We start from the raw sequence: 27,756 nt of genomic DNA on the forward strand, positions 1-27,756 counted from the left end.
AAACATTAATTACATTTGCAGTGAGGCAAACAGTTTTAGAAGGGCAGTCAAACCTCATGTATTAGGTATTAGCTGGTGGCCTTTGAGAGTGCAGAGCATGCACAATTATGCTGTGCAGTTGCATGTAACTTTTCACGAATGCCTTTGAAGCAGCTTGAACAATGCAGAACAGCTGATTGTATCTCCTTTAAACTTTACCTCTTTTCCTCCTCCAATTTGACCCCATGCCTTAGGTCATAATGTATTTCACTGCCTACTATTATTATTGCAAAAGTATTTTAACTGGTAATTCCAATGGGATAGGTCACTTTCAGTGGCTCTCAGTTTTGCCTCTTGAAACTTAATAATAGCACAGTAGCCCTATGCCAATAGCTGAGGAAATAATGGAATTCTGAATAGTTATCCAACAATTTGGTCCAGAAATAAAACTATGTATCCAAAAACAAATCCATTACAATTTAATGCAGGGTGATATATACCTTTATATACATATCAGAAGTCTCTGTTAAAACATGCAAATACACTTACGAATTTAAGTAACTCTACCGTTACCTGAGCTGAACCCTGCCAATTTGCTAGAATTATTTTTTTTTAATAATTATCATATACTCATAACCTAAACCTTGGATGTTGGACTCTCACCATCAAGTAATTCCTGAAATGGCATTTAGAACCATCTGATCACAATGTTTTTCTAGGACATTGTTTCTTACTGCTTTTTGCCACTAGATGGAAGAAGCAGGTTAACAAAATGATATTTTTGGTGCCTTATTCAGCTCTACCCAGAAACAACCACAAGACTGTGTTTAAAATAATGACAGTCTCAGCATTCTTTTATTTATTTTTACTGCAGTATTTCTTTTCATGTGAATACTGGATCTAAGAACTGTATTTTTTTTGTATTTTTTATAGAGATTAATTTTCTTTTTATTATTTTAAAGGACTGAAATTTTCAAAAGTAAGAAAGAAAACAACTGCCAGCTGGAAGAGGAGAGGTGAGAATTATATAAAGATATTGGTAACAGGTATGTTGCAAAGCAATTCTCCACATGGATTATTGTCCAATAAATAACAAACCTCATTCATTTAATTATTCTTTTGTGCCACAAATGCTTATGGAGCAATTGGCACATTGAAGACACTAGACTAGGTGCTGAGAAACACACAAGTGATGAATTAAGTGCAAGAACTGCTTATAAAATTTTTACATTCTGCAAGAGAGCTGAGCAAGAGGTAAGTTGTATTCATTTATGCATCATTTCAAATAAGGTAGAAATGGATAAATACTAGAAATATGGGTGCAATATTTTGGACATACAGGGAAGGTGGGTTTGGAGTGTCACTTTCATCTGAGGAGAGCAGGAATCACTTCATGAAGAAACTGGAATTAAGAGGGACAGTTGATGTGGGAGAGGCAGAGAATGGCTTTCCTGTGATAGAGGCAGAATGAGCAAAGGCACAGAGCAGGAAATAGCAGTTTAAAAACATGTATAATGATGAAAGGACAGTGCATTTTAACAAACAATTTAAATGTTTGTATAGATAGGACACTGTAAAATGTAGTTTTTGAGGAAATGATAGATACAGGAAGTAACCTCAGAAGCTAAAGCACCATGTAGAGAAGAGTGGGCATTCTGGACAGTGAAGCTTCAGCTTGGAAACAGAAGATCACTCAAGATGAAATAACCTGGAAATGGGAACACTAGCATCCATCTGACGCTGGTGTTTTATCAAAAGTAGGTTTACTGTACATGTGGGTTTGTAAATTGGTGGGAAGACTCCATAAGAGAATGATAATTCTGACTTAGGAGGGCAGCTTCCTGCAGCTTCTGTTCTCCTTCACCACTCTCCGCATGTTAGAAAGGAGACCAAGGTGGTAAACAGTGTCATTTGACTCCAAAAACACAGTATTTAATCTTTAGAATAACACGTAGTACCACCTACCTTCATACCTAGTGGTCTACTGATGTGAATGATCAAAGAATTCTATTCCAGCTGCTGAAGGCAATGAGCTTGAAGCTTGATATTAGGAGTAGCTATAAAATTATCCAGTTTTTAAATCCAACCACAGAATTTGTTTTTATGGCCTCCTATGGAACTGTAGCTACAGGTTAACTAAAGGTTATGAAGTAATATTTCCGTTTTATGGTTCTGAATTCACTGCCTTGTAATTTCAGAGATCACCTTGTTCTACAGTGGGACAAGCTTTATGCTGTTATAATTTTGTATTGCTCAATGAATATCATGTAACTTTTTCTTTTCCAAATTCGGATTCTATATTATTCCTATACTATTATTTGTATCTAGCTCATCACTATATTAATTGCTAGAATGTAGATAGATACCTTATATAATTTTAAGCCTTATATTTCCTGTTTTTTTCTATGTCTTGCTTATAAGTAAGGTATAATTAAAACTTAAAATTAAATATTGTCTTATATCTTAATGGGAGTAAAAATGCTACGCATTAAGTCCTATTTAAATTTGAGAAATATGTGAAAGTACATAGGATTACTAGATTACCTGATATATACATACATATTTGCTTTTATATATTTATATTTCAGATGAATAAATTCAGATTATAAACAGCCTCACCATTTTATTCTATAAAGCAACTTTGTGGTAATAGCTAAATATATGCATATTTTCCCAAATTCAAAATAGTAACCTATGATTTTAATACACATATAAAATATTAGCTATGTTTAGACCTTATTAAATAAAGCTAATAATTCTATTTTGTTGATACTTCATATACTTCATAAAACACAAACTGATTCCCCTATAAGGATCAGTTTGATTTTATCACTTTTTTTCCCATGTACAATTAAATCTTAAAAAAAGAATCATGACTCAGTAGTAGTATATTAGGTCTGAAAAAATATAACTTCAAAGATACTTATCAGAAGGATAAAAAATGACTATAGAAGCCTACATAAATTACTGGCTTTCTTTTAGGGCTGTGTCTACATAGGCAAGGTAGAGAACAGAAGTACTTACTTGAAAAGAGCTGGGCAAAAATTTTAAGCCCTGTAATTGAAGAAATGATACAGTAATGAGTTTGTAGCCTGGTTAGCCAGACTGTGTATTTACATTGATTCCATTGACTTGACCTAATTGTGTTAACTCTCTGTAACTTTTTACCCTTATAGATATGGGTAGAAAACCTAGAAATAAAATGCTCTAATTTGATACAACCTAGCCCTACCTTTAATGCAGCTTGGTTTCCTTTTTTTTTTTTTTAACATCTTTATTGGAGTATAATTGCTTTACAATGGTGTGTTAGTTTCTGCTTTATAACAAAGTGAATCAGCTATACATATACATATATCCCCATATCCCCTCCCTCTTGCATCTCCCTCCCACCCTCCCTATCCCACCCCTCTAGATGGTCACAAAGCACCGAGCTGATCTCCCTGTGCTATGCAGCTGCTTCCCACTAGCTATCTGTTTTACATTTGGTGGTGTATATAAGTCCATGCCACTCTCTCAGTTCATCCCACCTTACACTTCCCCCTCCCTGTGTACTCAAGTCCATTCTCTACATCTGTGTCTTTATTCCTGTCCTCCCCTTAGGTTCTTCACAACCTTTTTTTTTTTTTTAGATTCCATATATATGTGTTAGCATATGGTATTTATTTTTCTCATTCTGACTTACTTCACTCTGTATGACAGTCTCTAGGTCCATCCACCTCACTACAAATAACTCAATTTTGTTTCTTTTTATGGCTGAGTAATATTCCATTGTATGTATGTGCCACATCTTCTTTATCCATTCATCTGTCGATGGACACTTAGGTTGCTTCCATGTCCTGGCTATTGTAAATAGAGCTGCAAAGAACGTTCTGGTACATGACTCTTTTTGAATTATGGTTTTCTCAGGGTATATGCCCAGTAGTGGGATTGCTGGGTCGTATGGTAGTTCTATTTTTAGTTTTTTGAGGAACCTCCATACTGTTCTCCATAGTGGCTGTATCCATTTACATTCCCACCAACAGTGCAAGAGGGTTCCCTTTTCTCCACACCCTCTCCAGCATTTATTGTTTGTAGGTTTTTTGATGATGGCCATTCTGACTGGTGTGAGGTGATACCTCACTGTAGTTTTCATTTGCATTTCTCTAATGATTAGTGATGTTGAGCATCCTTTCATGTGTTTGTTGGCAATCTGTATATCTTCTTTGGAGAAATTTCTATTTAGGTCTTCTGCCCATTTTTGGATTGGGTTGTTTGTTTTTTTGATGTTGAGCTGCATGAGCTGCTTGTAAATTTTTGGAGATTAATCTTTTGTCAGTTGCTTCATTTGCAAATATTTTCTCCCATTCTGAGGGTTGTCTTTTCATCTTGTTTGTGGTTTCCTTTGCTGTGCAAAAGCTTTTAAGTTTCATTAGGTCCACTTTGTTTATTTTTGTTTTTATTTCCAGTTCTCTAGGAGGTGGGTCAAAAAGAATCTTGCTGTGATTTGTCATAGAGTGTTCTGCCTATGTTTTCCTCTAAGAGTTTTATAGTGTCTGTCCTTATATTTAGGTCTTTAATCCACTTTGAGTTTATTTTTGTGTGTGGTGTTAGGGAGTGTTCTAATTTCATTCTTTTACAAGTAGCTGTCGAGTTTTCCCAGCACCACTTATTGAAGAGGCTGTCTTTTCTCCATAGTATGTTCTTGCCTCCTTTGTCGTAAATTAGGTAACCATATGTGCGTGGGTTTATCTCTGGGCTTTCTATCCTATAACATTGATCTATATTTCTGCTTTTGTGCCAGAACCATACTGTCTTGATTACTGTAACTTTGTAGTATAGTCTGAAGTCAGGGAGCCTAAGTCCTCCAGCTCCGTTTTTCTTTCTCAAGATTGCTTTGGTTATTCGGGGTCTTCTGTGTTTCCATACAAATTGTGAAACTTTTTGTTGTAGTTCTATGAAAAATGCCATTGGTATTTTGATAGGGATTGCACTGAATCTGTAGATTGCTTTGGGTAGTATAGTCATTTTCACAATATTGATTCTTCCAATCAAAGAACATGGTATATCTCTCTATCTGTTTGTATCATCTTTCATTTCTTTCATCAGTGTCTTATAGTTTTCTGCATACAGCTCTTTTGTCTCCTTAGGTAAGTATATTCCTAGGTATTTTATTCTTTTTGTTGCAGTGGTAAATGGGAGTGTTTCCTTAATTTCTCTTTCAGATTTTTCATCCTTAGTGTATAGGAATGCAAGAGATTTCTGTGCATTAATTTTGTATCCTGCTACTTTACCAAATTCATTGATTAGCTCCAGTAGTTTTCTGGTAGCATCTTTAGGATTCTCTATGTATAGTATCATGTCATCTGCAAACAGTGACAGCTTTACTTCTTCTTTTCCAATTAGGATTCCTTTTATTTCTTTTTCTTCTCTGATTGCTGTGGCTAAAACTTCCAGAACTATGTTGAATAATAGTGATGAGAGTGGACAATCTCGTCTTGCTCCTGATCTTAGAGGAAATGGTTTCAGTTTTTCTCCATTGAGCATGATGTTGGCTGTGGGTTTGTCATATATGGCCTTTATTATGTTGAGGTAAGTTCGCTCTATGCCTACTTTCTGGAGGGTTTTTATCATAAATCAGTGTTGAATTTTTTCAAAAGCTTTTTCTGCATCTATTGAGATGATCATATGGTTTTTCTCCTTCAATTTGTTAATATGGTGTATCACATTGATTGATTTGCATATATTGAAGAATCCTTGCATTCCTGGGATAAACCCCACTTGATCATAGTGTATGATCCTTTTAATGTGCTGTTGGATTCTGTTTGCTAGTGTTTTGTTGAGGATTTTTGCATTTGTGTTCATCAGTGATATTGGCCTGTAGTTTTCTTTCTTTGTGACATCTTTGTCTGGTTTTGGTTTCAGGGAGATGGTGGCCTCATAGAATGAGTTTGGGAGTGTTCCTCCGTCTGCTATATTTTGGAAGAGTTTGAGAAGGATAGGTGTTAGCTCTTCTCTAAATGTTTGATAGAATTCACCTGTGAAGCCATCTGGTCCTGGGCTTTTGTTTGTTGGAAGATTTTTAATCACAGTCTCAATTTCAGTGCTTGTGTTTGGTCTGTTTATATTTTCTATTTCTTCCTGGTTCAGTCTCGGAAGGTTGTGCTTTTCTAAGAATTTATCCATTTCTTCCAGGTTGCCCATTTTATTGGCTTATAGGTGCTTGTAGTCATCTCTCATGATCTTTTTTTTATATATATATAAATTTATTTATTTATTTATTTATTTTTGGCTGTGTTGGGTCTTCGTTTCTGTGCGAGGGCCCTCTCCAGCTGCGGCAAGTGGGGGCCACTCTTCATCACGGTGCGCAGGCCTCTCACTGTTGTGGCCCCTCCCGTTGCGGAGCACAGGCTCCAGACGCGCAGGCTCAGCAGTTGTGGCTCATGGGCCCAGCTGCTCCGCGGCATGTGGGATCCTCCCAGACCAGGGCTCGAACCCGTGTCCCCTGCACTGGCAGGCAGACTCTCAACCACTGTGCCACCAGGGAAGCCCCTCATGATCTTTTTTATTTCTGCAGTGTCAGTTGTTACTTCTCCGTTTTCATTTCTCATTCTATTAATTTGAGTCTTCTCCCTTTTTTTCTTGATGAGTCTGGCTAATGGTTTATCAATTTTGTTTATCTTCTCAAAGAACCAGCTTTTAGTTTTATTCATCTTTGCTATTGTTTCCTTCATTTCTTTTTCATTTATTTCTGATCTGATCTTTATGATTTCTTTCCTTCTGCTAACTTTGGGGTTTTTTTGTTCTTCTTTCTCTAATTGCTTTAGGTGTAAGGTTAGGTTGTTTATTTGAGATGTTTCTTGTTTCTTGAAGTAGGATTGTATTGCTATAAACTTCACTCTTAGGTATGCTTTTGCTGCATCCATAGGTTTTGGGTCATCATGTTTTCACTGTCATTTGTTTCTAGGTATTTTTTGATTTCCTGTTTGATTTCTTCAGTGATCTCTTGGTTATTAAGTAGTGTAGTTTTTAGCCTCCCTGTATTTGTATTTTTTACACATTTTTTCCTGTAATTGATATCCAGTCTCATAGCCTTGTGGTCGGAAAAGATACTTGATGCGATTTCAATTTCCTTAAATTTACCAAGGCTTGATTTTTGACCCAAGTTATGATCTATTCTGGAGAATGTTCCATGAGCACTTGAGAAGAAAGTGTGTTCTGTTGTTTTTGGATGGAATGTCCTATAAATATCAATTAAGTCCATCTTGTTTAATGTATCATTTAAAGCGTATGTTTCCGTTTTTATTTTCATTTTGGATAATCTGTCCATTGTTGAAAGTTAGCTGTTAAAGTCCCCTACTCTGTGTTACTGTCGATTCCCCCTTTTACGGCTGTTAGTATTTGCCTTATGTATTGAGGTGCTCCTATGTTGGGTGCATAAATATTTACAATTGTTATATCTTCTGTATTTCTTATATCCCATTTTGGGATATTAGAAAGAACATAATCTATTTATAAGAAAAGGAAAAAAACCTTCAACATAATACTTTTTAAAAAATTGTTCTAACTCTTTTTCTAAGCGAAAGTAGCTCAGAGCTAGACAGAATTTGAGAATATTTAGGAGCAAAAGAACAATCATACCACTGAATATATGGATAAATTTCTTTTGCTCTTATGATGAGATAGTTTTCTAAATGGCTGTTTAAACCTATAGCATTCAATGCTTACACTAATTTATTACTGGCTCAAAATTTTGCTGTCTTTCCTTCCATCAGAATCACTTTGGTTAATTTTCTTTACATAATGAGAAATGAGTAATTGAGAATGCATAAGTGTACCTAACACTCAGCGGTTCAAGAAGTATTATGTTGTAGAGAGGGAATAAAGAGTCCCATTGTTACTGAATTGAGTTCAATTCTATTCTTTAAGATCCTTTTCTCTCACAGACGTTTCACAGAATCATTTGAAACAAAGACTATAACTTTGAAAACAAAGACTTAACCAGTTTAGTTAGGGGAAATTGGAATAGAAAATTAAATTTTGAATAAGACTCCAAATTTCTTAGAGTATTTTTGTTCTTCTAGACATCCTTCAGAGTAATTCTTTTAAAACATAAACCTTGTCAGTAAATTCTCTGCTTAGAACCGGACGTTGTTTTCCCGTAGCTTCAGCATAAACTCTAATGTTAGCCCCCAGGATCTTCACCCTCTTCCAGCATCATTTCTCTCAGTATATCCCCCCATCACCCACCATGCTCCTTATGCTCCTTTTAACAAGCAGTTTTCTCCATTCATAATCACACTTGTGTCCTTTCCTGTTCTTTTCCAGCACATCTTTCAGTTGTAACTTCTGTGAAGTCTTTGCTGACACTGTCTACTCTTCCAATCCCCACAGTCAGAACTAGAGGCTTCCTGCTCAGGGCTCCCATACTTCTGTTACAGCACTTTCACAGTTTTCTCACGTGTTGTTCACAGTTCTCTTTTCCACCAGATTGTGAGTTACCTAAGGGCAAGGGAAGTGTCTTGTTTTTGGAGTTCTAACATCTAGCACAGAAAAGGCAGATGGTGGTTACACAAGAAATGTTTTTTTTATTAATTGATTAACACTTAATAAGCATTTAATGTATACCCAGGTAAGAACAACATTCTAATATTACATTTTGGGGGATACATAGAAGTCAGAAGCTAGCATGGGCTGTGAATAATAAATGCTGTCTAATTGACATCATTCTTTCCTGTTCTCAAATAACTTGAAGTAGGTAAAATAAATACCCAGAATAAACTATCCGAGATAGTTATATTCAACATACGTATTTTCCTTTCATGTGCAGCTCAAGTCCCAGGAGGCATTTTCTGACTACTCCAACCTATATTTATCTCCGTGTTTCTATTACTTTTCTGTGTTATCCAGCCAGGTTCTAAATCTATGCTTCGTTGAACTGTTCATTGGTTTTTAGATGTGCATTTTGTCTTTCTTTCTGATTATAAAGATTATATGTTCTTTTAGGGCAGGGGTTACATCTTCTACTTTGCATTTTCTCTGCAGAACCTAGTGAGAAGCTGCACACATAATACGATCTCAAAAATTATTTATGGAATGTGTAGGGGTTCGGAATGAGCCTCCTCAGAATGTGTCACTTTTGTATGAAGATTGTTTTGAGCTGGGAGCAATTGAGTCCCTGCAGGTTCAAGAGAAACTACTGCCTTTCTCTTAACTAGAGAAAGGTAGAAGAATTTGAATTAGGAATTTTTCCCAGAAAAGATTTATTACCAGAGATAAATTTTATCTAAGTGGCCCCATCTATATGGCAGGGCAAACATCTAATTATCAAACTTCTGCTTTTCTTCTTACTGTCCTGTGAATAACCCTTCTATCCTTGGAAGCCCTGGGCCCCTATCCCATTCCTTAGCTCAGGATGGCATCTATACATCATTTTACCTTTTGGTCTTTGAACCTCTCATGTATGTGGGGTTCCCATATGTACAAAATTAAGTTTCACTTTCTCCTTTTAATCTGTCTCACGTCAATTTAATTCTTAGACCAGCTGGAAGAACCTAGAAGAGTAAAGGAAAGTTTTCTGCTTCCCCAACAAATGAATAAAAGCAAATTCACATCATTAAACATTGTAAATACTACATAAATAAAAGTACCTGTGTATTAAGTCACAAAAAGCCATTCCTCAAAATATTTTTTGTACAAATTTTGCTGTGTGTGAATACAGCACAAAAATGTCTTACTACAATTAATATAATTCCTTAAAATGTAATGGGGTATTGATTGCCTCGAGGATATTAGTAAAAAATGTTATTTCAGTTTAATTTCATCAAGACCAAGGAAGCAAGAAAGACATTGCTTTACGTATACCATGGGATTTGCTTTTCTGTCTTATTTTGACAGTTGGAATATAGAATTACCACAACATGGCACAGTTTACCAGTGCTGCACAGCCCTGTGACTCTCAAGTTTGATTCTGGGGTCCAGGGCTTACTGATGAAAGTGAATGATCCTTTCTTTGATGATCCCCAGCACTACCAGGCGAAGCAGGACTGCCTTTTGATGGAGTATGAAGGTGAGAAATTTTCTGTTCTGAGTGCCGAAGCTGAGAGAAATAGAGAGCACGTGTTGTGATATATGGCAGTGCTCTCTTACAATATCTGTTAATCCTCTCAGAGTTTCCAGATACCTCATGCTACTCATCCCACGTATCTGAAAATGCAGTGACATGGAAAGATGAGGTCAAAAACTGTGTGACCTGGAACTGAGATTTTTGGAATGAACAGTCTATATCTGGTAGGTATTTAAGAAAATTATCTATGAAACAGTATGAACAATTCATGTGAAAATGTTAGTTCAAGTAATAAATATAGATAATTGATTTGTTTCAGGTATTTAATGGCATTTGTAAAGCACGCATCCTTAAATTTAAATTGACAGTGTTCTCTAAGTTCTAGGAACTATAAAACTGTACCTTTAAAATATTTTTTGGTAGTCTTGTGATTCTTATTTCTCAAAATGTAGCTATATATTTTGAGAAAGATTTTTCATCCAGATATTTTATGTTTTAGTAATTTATAGATTTCATTGAATAAGTTAGGGAAAATAAGGTAACGTTTTCATGGAATCATAGTGTATTGGAACTCTGCCTGTGAGGAGTCTAGAAGTCTGGCTACCTTAAACATACCTGTGTCTACATCTGAGGCCTCTTGACTCCAAATCCACAACCTTCCAAGATATGCTATTGTCCTGTTTAAAAAATTCATTTCTTCATCTACTAGAATTTAATGAGTAGAAATTCTTTCTCCAGAATCTCTCTTGAAACCATATTTACCACTTTGTTGTGGACATGAAAACCTGAACATACCCTTTCTTTATCCCAAACTTCTCATACCTGAATCTGAACTTGTTTTTATACACAATCACTTTTATTTCTGACTTACCAGTTTCTGTTATTCTCCAAGTTACCAGCTTTGAGATCCTGATGCATCATTGACCTCTTCATTTTTTTGCCTCCACAAACAGTTATCAAATCCTGCTGATTGTTCTTTGGGGGTATCCCTTGAATATGTCCCTTCATTTCCATCCTCAGCATGACTTCTTGAGGACTGTCTAGACTGTTACAGTATGGTTTGCGACAGGTTTCTGCTCCCAGCGTCTCCCTGATCCTGCTTATCCCACACACAATGACCTGGCTGGTGGTCCTAAAACACCACTTTGATTATGTCACTACATTTTTTCAAGAAGATTAATAGCTCCGTTTTGCTTGCAAGGTTAAGCCCAAAATTGTTGACTGCTGTTCAAGGCCTTTGATTGGCTGCTCTTCAACTGTGTTCAATTACTGTTCTTCCAGAAACCTCTGCCTCAACCAAGCAGGTCTGCTCGTTCTAACTTAAATGATTTGAACCTTTGAACACATAGAATTTCCCTTTCTTTCAGCCTACCCAAATCCTCCCTTTTCAACCTGACTAAAATGTCACCTCCTCTATGAAGACTTCTAAGATAATCCGGTTCTTGGTGATTACTCTATCTTTTGAACTCCTATAATATATCTATGCTGTGCCATTCATCAAAAAATTTATATTATATACTGCTTCATGGCATTTGCATAACCCCAAATTGAATTTTCTCTATTATTTTTGACTGCTGTTTCAATTCTTAGGTAATGTCTGTTTTCCTCATTATCTTTAAAACTCCTAAAAGGCAAGAACATGTCTTTTCTGGTCCCTGAGTGGATTTACCGTAAAGCTAATGAAACTTATGCTTCAGGGCCCCTTACTTGCATGGTTCCCTTCTAATGTCCCGTGTCTACTTTTGTTTTGATAATTTTGAATTTTTTTCAGACAGGGTCCTCCCACATTGTTAAGCTTCTGGCCCCATAAACCTTGGGTCCAACTCTGAATGGGAATGATAGCTAACAATTAATATTCATTTTGTGCTTATGTTGAGGCACTGTTTTTGCTGTAATATTTCTGTTTAGCTACAGATAGAAAGAACACCCCTCCTCTGTGCCACTCATACCCCAATATAATAAATTATATTAATTGCCCAATTTGTAATGACAAAGAATACAGAAATCTGGCAGAAGCAAGCACACACAGAGCAGGAGAAGATACAGGATCTCTCTGAGCAGCTTCCTTTGGCCCCCAAAGTCTTGGTAACGGCACAGTCCCAGCAGGGCTCAGTCATGAAGGCTCTGAGAAGGTGAATGATTTATTATGCCATGGCCTTTTATGGTTGGGATTTATGTTATCACTCAAGAAAATCTTATACTAGCAATAATGTGTCCTTAATCAGAAATATTTGGAGACATTCTGAATTCTCAAGTCTCATGTGGCATCAGAAGGTCATGTCGGATGTGGACGTAGAAGAATGGAGACATGCCAGCGCACAGGATGCCCTGAGCAGAATCTCTGTCCCCCACTGGACCACATTCTGGCGAACACTTTATAAGTACTGTTCCATTTAATCCTCACTGAAATCCTGTGAGATAGGTATTGTTACCATCACCATTTTACAAATGAGGAAACAGAGGCTCAGAGAAGGTCATTATCTTGCCTGTGATCACTCAGTGCATAAGTAATGGAGCTGGTACTCAAAAGGCCAGGTTGTCTGATTTTAGAACTGGAGTTTTTAAAATTCCTTACTAGATTGATTACAGTAGATGAATTTGTTTGTATTATCTTTTTAAAAAATTCTTTTTGAAATTCTCTTTTTATTTATTTAATCCCTCAAGTCTGTTCGTTGACATTAATTTTGAAAAATATGCTGAGGGGGAAAAAAATGGTTCCAGTGAAAAATGTTTGGAAAACACTGCAAACTCTATTTCTCCCTTGGAGAGTCACTATGAATATTAGCATATTAGTAATTCCCAAATCCTTCAGAAAAGAAATCTGTTTCATATTATTAACCCAACATACATAAACATATTTTCCACTTTTCAGTAATACTAATAACAACAATGGCAACTAGAATTTATTGAGTACTTACTATGTGTCAGACACTATTCTAAAAACTTCATATATTAGTCCTATGACGTAGATTCCATTTTTACCTGCATTTGACAGATTAGGAAACTGAAGCGTAAAGCATTTGAGAAATTTGTCCAAGGTTACATAAATGGCTTAGGCACAATTTGAAGTCAACTACTATTCTAAGCTGCCTCCCACATTTAATACCTACTATCTGTAGAAATTCTGCGGAATTAATGTTTCAATGAAATCACTTCAGGAAACAATTGAAACATTACTTTGTATGGACAACATATAAATTAACTTTTAATATTCACAAGGTCCCAAGAATGCTACATCGAGTTTTCTGAAATAGTTTGCAGTAATGTTGAATATAAAACTTTAATTTTATAAGGTACTGGATTTCCATTCTTCAGAATGTGACTCTTTACAAATGTTCCCTTTCTTGACTCTTTGTGGATTAAATTTCTCAATATGATGATTGTTTTTTATTTGCAGTTGGTGAATCGTTTTTGTTGGAACAGCAAGACTAAACAGCACCTGGAGGTGGAACTCGGCCCGTAAGTTCTCTCTTTTTTTTTTTTAATAAATTTATTTTATTTATTTATTTTTGGCTGTGTTGAGTCTCCATTGCTGTGCACAGGCTTTCTCTCATTGTGGTGAGTAGGGGCTACTCTTCGTTGAGGTGTGTGGGCTTCTCATTGCAGTGGCTTCTCTTGTTGTGGAGCACAGGCTCTAGGCATGCGGGCTTCAGTAGTTGTGGCACGTGGGCTCAGTAGTTGTGGCTCGCAGGCTCTAGAGCACAGGCTCAGTAGTTGTGGCACACGGGCTTAGTTGCTCCACGGCATGTGGGATCTCCCCGGACCAGGGCTCGAACCTGTGTCCCCTGCATTGGCAGGCAGAATTCTTAACCACTGCGCCACCAGGGAAGCCCCGTAAGTTCTCTTTTAATATACACAAGCTCTCACTGCTTTAGGCTAACTTTCCAAATAGTTTTAAAAATCATTAAACTCATAAAGCAATTATACTCTAATAAAGATGTTAAAAAAAATCATTAAACTCTTATTCTATTTTGTTTGAAAAATATGCATGTGTCCCACCCATATTTATTATTGTAGACCTCATATGAAGTTAGAAGCATTAAAGTAGGTAGACTGTGCATTTCCACTGAAATACAGAATCACACAGGTGATTGAGAATATGATATTTCCTTAAGGCTGACCCACTTCCTGATTTAAATTCATCATGATTGGTGTTTTTTCATGAAACTAGTCTCACAGGTCTCAAAATTATAGAGAGCTTCTAGTGTAGTTATGATACCCAGTGTTTTTTAAAGATACTTATGATTCTAGTTCAACTCCACTAAATAAGTTCTATACAGACATACACACACACACACACACACACACACACACACACACCCCTTACATTTTATAGACTTTGTCTTTGAGTTAACAAGCAAACAAAGTTTAGAAGGTAATTTCCTAATGTGATGAGTTCTGAGTTCCAAAGCATTTGTTTTAAACTTTTAAAATTTAAAGCCATCTATTTAACTCCATCCAGGACATCACCCATTTCCACACAAAGTCCAGACAAGGGTGTATGGATTCTTCTGGCCCTTACTGTGCTGGGCAAACAATATTGATATCTGTAAAGATGCTCAGTCAAGGATTATGGTTTAGAGACAAACTGCATGGCTATAGCTTTAAAGAAAGAAAGAATTCTTTAGATAGTCATTTTGGATTGTTAAATACAATTTTACCACACTTAAAAAGCACTTACCACATTCAGTCTATTTGAATCCCTTCACATTTTGCCTGGTGAAAATGCTATATTGGACTTTCCTCTGTGACAGCCAGTCGTCTAAGTACGTACTTCACCTCCTCAAATTAACCTCACCCACAGATTTCTTTCTCTTTCTTTTGGTAAAAGTTGTTCCTTAAAGTGCTTATTCATTTCTGTCCTCTTATCACAAAGCTTGTTTTATGATTTTCTTAGATGTAACAAATTAGCAAATTCAGTTAGGTGTAGCTGAGTCACTGAACCTCTACTTTTTTTTAAAAAATCACATATTTTGTATACTTTTCTCATTTGATGATAAAAGGAAATCATATACATTGTGAAACACTTAGGAAATAATAAAAGGCACATACACAAATAAAAATCAACTGTAATATTACTACCCAGATGAAGTCACTATTCACCTTTGAGTGTATAACCAGGCATCTAAATAGCTGAATATGACCAGCAGGTTGGTCTTTTTTGTTTGTTTGTTTGTTTTGGTTTTGTTTTTCCATTTATTTACTTACAGTGTGTTTTTACAATTTTGAATTTAACTGCTTACACTCAGAGTGCTTCTCATAGTTACACTGCATGCCTGGTCCTCTGCATATTTGAGCATGAGATCTCTAGAATCACAGGGCAAACATTGTTTTTGAACATATTATCATATTGTCATAGAAAACACGCAGAAGCAATCAGCATTAGATTCTTTCTGTCTCAAGTCCCAAGCTCCCAGTCAGATAATTTGCTTTCCATTGCATTCCTTTTCCTTAGAGGAAAAAGAGTAAGTGGCAGAGGGAACCACCATGCTATTCTTGGCTTTGGCGTTACTAACATTGCTAAAATGCTTCATCAATTTGGATGTGTACACCTGAACTTTTGTGCATCTATGGGGCAGTTCTGATCCTCATTTTTTTTCTTTGAAGCAAAGTGTGAGATGATAAAATAAGCCAGTCAATGAGGCGTTTTAAAGCACTGCATTGTTTTTGCCAAGTCAGGTGAAACCTGAGATCTGCTAATTGAGCATCAGTTGTTTTAGATAACAACAGCAGCAGCAATAATGACCAACAATGCTTACATTAGTTTACACAATGCTTACACTGTGTCAAATGCTCTTCTAAGCACTTTTCACATGTTAAATCCTTTAGCCATACCATAATACATTTTACAGGTGAGGAAACATATCTGTTGAATAACTTAACCAAGGTTTCACAGCTAGTAAGAGTCTAAATTTGAATTCAAGAAGTCTGGTTTTTAAAGTCCATGCTCTTTAATCCCTGTGCTGCTTCTGTTGATAATAACTATATTAACTTGAGTTGCTAAGATAATTTCTTCAAAATGAATCAGTTATTTTCTTCACTCTTATTAATTGTGTGGACATTCACATCTCGAGGAGAACAGTTTCAATGAGTAAAACCCAGATATTTTGTAGTTTTAATCATATAAATGCATAAAACATTAAAAATAGAAACCAAAAGTTGAAAACAAGTTGAAAATCTTGAGTATTTATAAGACTTTAAATATTTGATTTATAAATTTATACTGTGCCTGTAGATATTCTGTGACTAAGTAAATTGAAAGTCTCCTGTATTTATCAGAATTCTTTTATTTATAAGTGAAAGAAATACAACTCAAGGAAATTTGAGCAGAAAGAAAGAATTGTTGGCTCAGATACTTCAGAAGATCAGAGGTGAACTAGCTACCCTACTTCAGTTTGCCTCAATCCAAAGATTAGAGGTGATTTCAACAACTTTTTCTCTCTTGCTCTTTTCTCTTCTTACACCTCCATGTCCTACCCCTCCCCGCCATTCACCTCTAAATCCTTTCCACATCTATGTGTATCTGTGTTGTTCTTTCCTCCTATAGAGAGGGGCTTCCTTTATGAGGTGGTGCTGAGGGAGGTGACTCAGGCAATTGGAAATTTACAGCAGTCCTAACTTAGCCACCTTAAAGGAAGCAGATTTCTTCTTCCTGCTTCAGTATGTAAGGAAGCTGTGACACTGTCATTGCCAGCCCTGACAGAACCACATAGTTTGAAGGGTGAGGAGCAGTTCTTTAAAGGCAATGAGGGTTCTGAGAAAAAGGGAGAAGGAAAATCTGGCAGAGAGAAGTGTTTGGTGTTCATTTTATTTTCACATCTCCAGCACAGTCATTATATAGTTCTTAAATATAAATCCTATGGGTTATTCAAATTCTTCACATTTTCTTTCTTTTGTTCCACCTGGAACCCTACCTTTTGGCAAATTTTCTGGAGGACTGAATGGAAAAACAAATGTGCATAAGCTATTTTGCCATATATCAGGAACTACTAAAGTATGTTGTTGGGAGATAAGATTGAAATCATTAGCATTTTAATTTCTTCTGTTAAAAGAATTTGTCTTGTGTAGTCCTGAGAGTAATAAGAATATCAAGAATTTATCATTTTGGATTTTCAAGTTCTTATGTGTTAAGGCTTCTCTGAATGTCTTAATGGTATGCTTCATTAACTCAACCACATTTATTGCCCCTTTGAAGATTTTATTATTTATATTATATAAAGGTAGGCATTTTACTGTAAGTAGTTATTGCCTATATTGTCTTTCTAAGGCAGGATCTTGGAAGGAACTAGATTATCTTGATATGTTAGAAGTCCTGCTTCGCTTAATCTTAATAGAGCATTCGTCCATGTGGTTTATAATTCTTGAAATGAATGCCTGTAATAAAGAAAATTAAATTACTTTAATGGAAAAATATGTCGTGATTACTGATTTATTTATTTAAAATACTTTTTTTAGTACTTGCTATGTTCCAGGCATTGTTTTAGGCACTGGAGATACAGTAATGAAAAAAAAATTGGCAAAAAGTCCTTTCCTCATGGAACATTTATTCAGTGAATTATAGTACATAGGTTATAATATGAATGGTTGTATTATTGACATCATTTTATAGATACTATGTGATTGACTTATAAATAACATTTATTGAGGACTTAACGGTATGCCAGGCTATGCTGAACATATTGTACATATTACCGTATTGTCTTCACCTCGGAAGGAAGTATTATTATTTTGTTCATTTTACAGGTGAGGTATAAAAAACTGAGGTACACTAAGTATCAGAGCAGGGATTCAAACACAGACTCATCTGACCTGGAAGCCTGCAATCTTAACCACCATGCTGCATTGCTTCCAGTGCCCAGGGCATTGGCAGCAACACAGTGGGGCTAATAAACGATCATTGCATAGAAGTATTTCTGAGCCATACTTATAATAATGGCATTGTGTTAGGCACTAGAGACAGTAGAAGGATGAGCGTGACAAAGTCCTTTACCTTATTTGCTTTAATTAAACTTATTAATAACTTGGAGGGAACTGTTAACTAAGATGTCTGTGAAGTGACAGAATCTGTAAAGTGCAGATATAAATATAAGTATGGCGAATGTCAACAGATGTCATGTTATAAATTAAGATAGTAAATTACTCCATGATTATAACATGAATCAATAAAATCATCTAAAACTACTATAAATGATGAATAAGAGGAATCTTCAATTCCAATAAATTAATCTCACAACCATGGGACATAATTTTTTTCTATACTCTGAATCTAGAGCTTGCCCTCTAGATTTTGAAATATATTTGTTTGAAAGATTTTGTGGTTATTCCTTTGTTTTTTAAAAAGGGCAAGGATATGTGAAATTTGGTATTGTATAAAAATGATAATTAAAGAAAATTTTTTCTAGGTACTCAATGCATTTCCCAGTAATCTATTCCTTGGTTCTAAAAGTTGCCTTTTCCTTACCCCTTCCTTTCCTTTGCCTCATTCTGTCTGGCTCTTTTTTCCTGCCTCCTACTTTCTCTCCCTTGTCCCAACTTTTCTTTTCCTATCTGGCTTAGAATTGTAGAATACTAGGGCTGGAAGAACCATTAAGGTCCATATATTCCAAAGTTTTATTCAGTTTAGAAATTGCTCCTTCCGTCTTGTTGTTGGAGCAAAGGTTGTTATCCAGCCTTTGATGGAAAAGAAGATATAGTGTTGGAAGGGCAGTAACCTCTAAAGAATATCATTGTTAGAAAGTAATTTTCCATATTTAATTGAAACTCACTTCTATATACTTCCTAGATGCTGTTCCCAGTTTTGCCTTTTAGATGAACAAAAACAAGTTTATTTCTCATCTATGTGATAAGTTGGGCAAAAACCTAATCACAGGGCCACATCCAGCTGCAAGGGAGGCTAGGAAATGTCACCTCTAGCCAGGCAGTCACAGGCCAGCTAAACCCAATACTACCTATTATTAAAAGGTAGCAAGAGAGACTAGATACTGATGGACAATTATAGCAATAATACTGCATGTATAAAACAGGAAAACAAGTGAAACATAAACATCATGTTCTGTGTTCTGTGATGGTCATTCAGGTACAGCCACAAGAAGACACCAAGGGGAAGCTCAGAAAAACAAAGTTTATTATACTTATAGGTCCTGGAAACAGAAGGCATGGCATAACATGAAGAGCAACATGAGAAAGCGCTAGCATGGGTCAGGAGCCAGAAGGGGCAGAGGTGAGGGGGGCGTGTAGGCTTGGATTTTCTGAGAGAAAGGCAAGGCAGGGCATTGTAAATAGGTCAGGTTTGGCTTGTTTGAAAAATTTTGGCAGGCTGTAAGCTCTAAGGTGGTCCTTAGTTACCTGCTACCTGGCCCTGGGATGATTAAGGCAGAGGAGTACTGCCTCCTGGGTGGTATGACCAGATAAAGGAGGCATGGCTCTGGATTGATTAGTTTACATATCTAAGGCATGCTGGGAACACAATGAGGTATTACCCCATACCTATTAGAATGGCTGTTATCAAAAAGACTAGAAATAATGAGTGTTGACAAAGATGTGGAGAAAAGGGAAGCCTTGCATACTGTTGGTGGGAATGTAAATTGGTACCGCTACTATGGAAAACAGTATGGAGGTTCCTCAAAAATTAAAAATAGAACTACTATATGACCCAGCAATTCCACTTCTGGGTATTTATTTGAAGATAATGAAAACACTAATTTGAAAAAAATATATGCACATGCATATATGCGTATATCCCCATGTTCATTGTAGTATTATTTATAGAGCCAAGACATGGAAACAATCTAAGTGTCCATTGATGGATGAAAGAAGATGTGATATATATGTACAATGGAATATTATTTAGCCATGAAAAAGAATGAAATCTTGCCACTTGTGACAAGATGGATGGACCTCAAGGACATTATACTAAGTGAAATAAGTCAGGCAGAGTAAGACAAGTACCTGGTGATCTCTTTTATATGTGGAATCTAAAATTATCCATCTATCTATATTGATAGAAAGATGGAGAGGGAGATAGATAATCTAAGCTTATAGATACAGAAAACAAATTGGTGCTCCAGAGGTTGGGGGGGGGGGTAGATGGAAAAGGCAGAAATGGATGAACTGGGGTTTTTTTGTTGTTTTTTTTTTAGTTTAAATAAATAGAATTTTTTTAATTAAAAAAAGAAAAAAAATAAATTAAGATACACTTTTGTAATTTTTTCTAAAAAGTGTGAATTCATATGCCTTAGATGTTTCTTAGAGTATCAGTGAAGTGATGGAAAAATGTAGAAAGCATATACAATTTTTTTTCAAAAAATATATTCTTTATTATTTTTACCAGTCACTATAAATGATATTTAAAAAATACAAATAGTACACATTACTATAAGAACTTAAACATGTAGGTCAAATAGTGCTAAATTGAGTGTCATTATTTGGTCCATTATTACAAGTGAACAAGTATGGTAAATAATAAAATTTAAAGAAATTAAGTATTAAAATTCTTCAATTTAACTTGCTTATGTTACAACGTTGAACACTACTAATTTAATTTTAATTTCTAATTTTAAAGACATCATTATTGGGAACCTGAATTATTAAGAAATACTTCTAAGATGTTCATTCCTTAACATTTTTGATGAGGGAGTTTAGTTTTTGACCTTGTAAATATGACATTTGGCAAGTATGTACTTAATTCAGACTTTGGTTGAAATACACACATCTCTTGTGTGAAAGGCAGTAAATCAACTGAGGCTGGATTGATGCTGATACTTTACCAACTCTGTTTTGTGAGCAGAATATTTTAGTATACTGTGAACAGTGTGTTAAACATTATTAACATGAGTCTAAATAACTGGTCCTGAAATTAATGTTCTTTTATCTGACAACTTCTCCTATTAATAGAAATAGAGCTGAGAGGAGTTTAAGTCAAGATGGCAGAGTAGAAGGACGTGCGCTCACTTCCTCTTGCGAGAGCACCAGAATCACAACTAGCTGCTGAACAATCATTGACAGGAAGACTGGAACTCACCAGAAAAGATACTCCACATCCAAAGAAAAAGGAGAAGCCGCAATGAGACAGGAGTGGGGGCGCAATCACAATAAAATCAAATCCCATAACTGCTGGGTGGGTGACTCACAAACTGGAGAACAGTTATACCACAGAAGTCCACCCACTGGAGTGAAGGTTCTGAGCCCCATGTCAGGCTTCCTAACCTGGGGGTCCGTCAATGGGAGGAGGAATTGCCAGAGAATCAGATTTTGAAGGGTAGCAGGGTTTGATAGCAGGACTTCGACAGGTCTGTGGGAAACAGAGACTCCACTCTTGAAGGGCACACAAAGTAGTGTGTGCATTGGGACCCAGGGGAAGGAGCAGTGACCCCAGGGGAGACTGAACCAGACCTACCTGCTAGTGTTGGAGGGTCTCCTGCAGAGGTGGGAGGAGGCTGTGGCTCACCGTGGGGACAATGACACTGGCAGCAGAAATTCTGGGAAGCACTACTTGGTGTGAGCCCTCCCAGAGTCCACCATTAGCCCCACCAAAGGGCCTGTAGGCTCCAGTGTTGGATCACCTCATGCCAAACAACCAACAGAGAGGGAACTCAGCCCCATGCATCAGCAGACAAGCGGATTAAAGTTTAACTGAGCTCTGCCCACCAGAGCAACATCCAGCTCTACCTACCACCAGTCCCTCCCATCAGGAAGCTTGCACAACCCTCTTAGATAGCCTCATCCACCAGAGGGCAGACAGCAGAAGCAAGAAGAACTACAATCCTACAGCCTGTGGAATGAAAACTACATTCAGAGAAAGATAGACAAAATGAAAAGACAGAGGGCTATGTACCAGATGAAGGAACAAGATAAAACCCCAGAAAAACAACTAAATGAAGTGGAGATAGGCAACCTTCCAGAAAAAGAATTCAGAATAATGATAGTGAAGATGATCCAGAACCTTGGAAAAAAGTGGAGGCAAAGATCTAGAAGATGCAAGAAATGTTTAACAAAGACCTAGAAGAATTAAAGAACAAACAAACAGAGATGAACAATACAATAACTGAAATGAAAAATATACTAGAAGGAATCAATACCAGAATAACTGAGGCAGAAGAATGGATAAGTGACCTGGAAGACAGAATGGTGGAATTCACTGCTATGGAACAGAATAAAGAAAAAAGAATGAAAAGAAATGACAGCCTAAGAGACCTCTGTGACAACATTAAATGCACCAACATTTGGATTATATGGGTCCCAGAAGGAGAAGAGAGAGAGAAAGGACCCGAAAAAATGTTTGAAGAGCTTATAGTCGAAAACTTCCCCGACATGGGAAAGGAAAGAGCCACCCAAGTCCAGGAAGTGCAGAGTCCCAGGCAGGATAATCGCAAGGAGAAACAATCCGAGGCACATAGTAAAAAAACTGACAAAAATTAAAGAAAAAAAATTATTAAAAGTAACAAGGGAAAAACGACAAATAACATACAAGGGAACTCCCATAAGGTTAACAGCTGATTTCTCAGCAGAAACTCTACAAGCCAGAAGGGAGTGGCACGATATATTTAAAGTGCTGAAAGGGAAGAACCTACAACCAAGATTACTCTAACTAACAAGGATCTCATTTAGATTTGACAGAGAAATCAAAAGCTTTACAGACAAGCAAAAGCTAAGAGAATTCAGCACCACCAAACCAGCTCTACAACAAATGCTAAAGGAACTTATCTAAATAGAGCACACAAGAGAAGAAAAGGACCTACAAAAACAAACCCAAAACAATTAAGAAAATGGTAATAGGAACATACATATTGATAACTACCTTAAATGTGAATGGGTTAAATGCTCCAACCAAAAGATACAGGCTCACTGAATGGATACAAAACAAGACCCATATATATATATGCTGTGTACAAGAGACCCACTTCAGACCTAGGGACACATACAGGCTGAAAGTGAAGGGATGGAAAAAGATATTCCATGCAAATGGAAATCAAAAGAAAGCTGGAGTAGCAATTCTCATATCAGACAAAATAGACTTTAAAATAAAGAATGTTACAAGAGACAAGGAAGGACACTACATAATGATCAAGGGATCAATCCAAGAAGAAGATATAACAATTATAAATATATATGCACCCAACATAGGAGCATCTCAGTACATAAAGTAAATGCTAACAGCTATAAAAGAGGAAATCGACAGTAACACAATAACAGTGGGGGAATTTAACACCTCACTTACACCAATGGACAGATCATCCAGACAGAAAATTAATAAGGAAACACAGGCTTTAAATGACACAATAGACCAGATAGATTTAATTGATATTTGTAGGACATTCCATCCGAAAACAGCAGATTACACTTTCTTCTCAAGTGCACACAGAGCATTCTTCAGGATAGATCACATCTTGGGTCACAAATCAATCCTCAGTAAATTTAAGAAAATTGAAACATATCAAGCATCTTTTCCGAACACAACGCTATGAGATTAGAAATAAATTACAGGGAAAAAAACTTTAAAAACACAAACACATGGAGGCTAAACAATATGCTACTAAATAACCAAGAGATCACTGAAGAAATGAAAGAGGAAATAAAAAAATACCTAGAGACAAATGACAAAGAAAACAAGACGATCCAAAAGCTATGGGATGCAACAAAAGCAGTTCTAAGAGGGAAGTTAATAGTAATACAATGCTACCTCAAGAAACAAGAAAAATCTCAAACAATCTAACCTTACACCTAAAGGAACTACAAAAAGAAAAAACAAAACCCAAAGTTAGTAGAAGGAAAGATATCATAAAGATCAGAGCAGAAATAAATGAAATAGAAACAAAGAAGACAATAGCAAAGATCAATAAAACTAAAAGCTGGTTCTATGAGAAGATAAACAAAATGGATAAACCTTTAGCCAGACTCATCAAGAAAAAGAGAGAGAGGACTCAACTCAATAAAATTAGAAATGAAAAAGGAGAAGTTACAACGGACACCACAGAAATACAAAGCATCATAAGACTACTACAAGCAACTCTATGCCAATAAAATGGACAACCTGGAAGAAATGGACAAATTCTTAGAAAGGTATCACCTTCCAAGACTGAACCAGGAAAAAAGATACAATATGAACAGACCAATCACAAGTAATGAAATTGAAACTGTGATTAAAAATCTTCCCCAAAACAAAAGTCCAGGACCAGATGGCTTCACCAGTGAATTCTATCAAACATGTAGAGAAGAGGTAACACCAATCTTTCTCAAACTCTTCCAAAAAGTTGCAGAGGAAGGAACACTCCCAAACTCACTCCACGAGGGCACCATCACCATGATACCAAAACCAGAGAAAGATACTTCAAAAAAAGAAAATTATAGGCCAATATCACTGACGAATATAGATGCAAAAATCCTCAACAAAATGCTAGCAAACAGAATCCAACAACACATTAAAAGGATCATACACCATGATCAAGTGGGATTTATCCCAGGGATGCAAGGATTCTTCAGTATACACAAAGCAATCAATGTGATACACCATGTTAACAAATGGAAGAATAAAAACCATATGATCATCTCAATAGATGCAGAAAAAGCTTTTGACAAAATTCAACAACCATTTATGATAAAAACTCTCAGGAAAGTGGGCATAGAGGGAACCTAACTCAACATAATAAAGGCCATATATGACAAACTCACAGCAAACGTCATTCTCAATGGTGAAAAACTGCAAGCACTTCCTCTAAGATCAGGAACAAGACACGGATGTCCACTCTCACCACTGTTGTTCAACATCATTTTGGAAGTCCTAGCCACGGCAATCAGAGAAGAAAAAGAAATAAAAGGAATACAAATTTGGAAAGAAGAAGTAAAACTGTCACTCTTTGCAGATGACGTGATACTATACATAGAGAATCCTAAAGATGCCACCAGAAAACTACTAGAGCTAATCAATGAATTTGGTAAAGTTGCAGGATACAAAATTAATGCACAAAATTAATGTATAGGAATGCATTCCTATACACTAACAATGAATGATCAGAAAGAGAAACTAAGGAAACAGTACCATTCACCATTGCAACAAAAAGAATAAAATACCTAGGAATAAACCTACCTAAGGAGGTAAAAGACCTATACTCAGAAAACTATAAGACACTGATGAAAGAGATAAAAGATGACACAAACAGATGGAGAAATATACCATGTTCTTGTATTGGAAGAATCAATATTGTGAAAATGACTCTACTACACAAAGCAATCTATAGATTCAATACAATCCCTATCAAATTTCTAATGGCATTTTTTACAGAACTAGAACAAGAAATCCTAAAATTTGTATGGCGACAAAAAGAAAACCCCGAATAGCCAAAGCAATCTTGAGGGAAAAAAACAGAGCTGGAGGACTCAGACTCGCTGACTTCAGACGATACTACAAAGCTACAGTAATCAAGACAATATGGTACTGGCACAAAAAAAGAAATATAGATCAGTGGAACAGGATAGAAAGCCCAGAGATAAACCCACACAACTATGGTCAACTAATCTATGACAAAGGAGGCAAGGATGTGCAATGGAGAACAGACAGTCTCTTCAGTGAGCGGTGCAGGGATAACTGGACAGCTACATGTAAAAGAATGAAATTAGAACACTCCCTAACACCATACACAAAATTAAACTCAAAATGGATTAAAGACCTAAATATAAGACTGGATACTCTAAAACTCTTTGAGGAAAATATAGGAAGAACACTCTTTTACATAAATCACAGCAAGATCTTTTTTGACCCACCTCCTAGAGTAATGGAAATAAAAATAAAGAAATGGGACCTAATGAAACTTGAAAGCTTTTGCACAGCAAAGGAAACTATAAACAAGACGAAAAGACAACCCTCAGAATGGGAGAAAATACTTGCAAACGAAGCAACTGACAAAGTATTAATCTCCAAAATATATAAACAGCTCATGCAGCTCAATATTAAAAAACAAACAACCCAATGAAGAAATGGGCAGAAGACCTAAATAGACATTTCTCCAAAGAAGACATACAGTAGGCCAAGAGGCACATGAAAAGCTGCTCAACATCACTATTAGAGAAATGCAAATCAAAACTACAATGAGGTATCACCTCACACCAGTTAGAATGGGCATCATCACAACATCTACAAACAACAAATGCTGGAGAGGGTGTGGAGCAAAGGGAACCCTCTTGCACTGTTGGTGGGAATGTAAATTGATACAGCCATTATGGAGAACAGTATGGAGGTTACTTAAAAAACTAAAAATAGAACTACCATATGACCCAGCAATCCCACTCTTGAGCATGTACCCAGAGAAAACCATAATTCAAAAAGACACATGCACCCCAATGTTCATTGCAGCACTATTTACAATAGCCAGGTCAAGGAAACAACCTAAATGACCATCAACAGACAAATGGATAAAGATGTGGTACATATATACAATGGAATATTACTCAGCCATAAAAAGAATGAAATTGGGTCATTTGTAGATAGGTGGATGGACCTAGAGACTGTCATACAGAGTGAAATAAGTCAGAAAGAGAAAAACAAATATCGTATATTAACGCGTATATGTGGAATCTAGAAAAATGTTACAGATGAACCGGTTTGCAAGGCAGAAATAGAGACACAGATGTAGAGAACAAACGTACGGATACCAACAGGGGAAAGCAGGGGTGGTGGGGTGGTGCTGGTGGGATGAATTAGGAGATTGGGATTGACATATATACACTAATATGTATAAAACTGATAACTAATAAGAACCTGCTGTATAAAAAAATAAAATTAAATTAAAAAAATAGAAATAGAGCTGAAAATTTAGATGAAATTTAGATTTATGGACAATGTTTAGCACATCTTTAATTGTAGGTTTTTTAAAAGTTGAAGAAATTTATATAACCTACACAAATGGAGAAAGACAAACCTCTTCCTTTAAACTGTGTAAATGTAAGTGTTCTTGGTCCCACTGTCACTCATTCTTCGCTTCAGTCTGTTAAGTAGCCTGCAGCTTTTCTGAGAATGAGCTACTGGAAAATCACAAAGAAGATTATATAAAAGTTAAAATTGGATGACATTTTAATTTGAAAATGCCCAAACTATCAGCCTAATTTCAACTCTATCATTATGATTCTCTTTTTGTTCACTTAGGCACAGACAGCACCTGGTCCTACTGCTCTCCAACAGGGATTCATTTACAGTGAGTACTACAAATCTTTACTCAATCAAATCAACCTTTGTTTTACAGTGACCATATTTTAAAATGCAGGTTGACATGATTTTGGGCATTTGAATATTTATATACTTGTTTAACCTTTATTTTCTTCTCAAAGTTCAAGGAAAAGGAAGCAAATAAAAGAGTTCAAGGGCTTGAGTAGGGCTGAAGTGCATGAGGCTAATATATATACATTTGATATATCACCGGTGTGGCTGGTTTATGGGCAGATTATTAATATTGCTTGTTGTTTTATGTGTGCTCTTACACATTGGATTTAATATTGATAACTACAATTCTGGGATTAAAGTTTCTCCTCAGTTCTGTAAAAAGGAGCAGCAGAGAATACTGTGTATTTAGTTGGAAAATCTTAAAAATAACCAAGGACACTTTCAACAATGAGGAAGGAGAAATTTTTTTTAAAAGTGAAAAGACTTCAAAATAACTGAAAAGTACAGAAAATAATGACACCCACCACAGAGATTTAACATTCCCCACCTAGATTTAACAGATATTAAAAAATAAATCCTTATAGAC

The 27,756-nt window shown here is 36.1% G+C and overlaps 1 long non-coding RNA gene across 1 annotated transcript; it reads left to right on the top strand.

The window, feature by feature from the left end:
* Positions 1–938: 938 nt before the first annotated feature.
* LOC130708197 (uncharacterized) lies at positions 939–27,210 on the top strand. The gene is made up of 5 exons (XR_009008286.1): positions 939–1,025; positions 9,853–10,024; positions 10,126–10,245; positions 13,419–13,480; positions 27,156–27,210. It is a non-coding gene; the product is annotated as an uncharacterized LOC130708197 (long non-coding RNA).
* The last annotated feature ends 546 nt before the right edge of the window (positions 27,211–27,756 follow it).

Source organism: Balaenoptera acutorostrata, chromosome 5 (assembly GCF_949987535.1).
Source record: "Balaenoptera acutorostrata chromosome 5, mBalAcu1.1, whole genome shotgun sequence".
Taxonomy (NCBI): Eukaryota; Metazoa; Chordata; class Mammalia; order Artiodactyla; family Balaenopteridae; genus Balaenoptera; species Balaenoptera acutorostrata.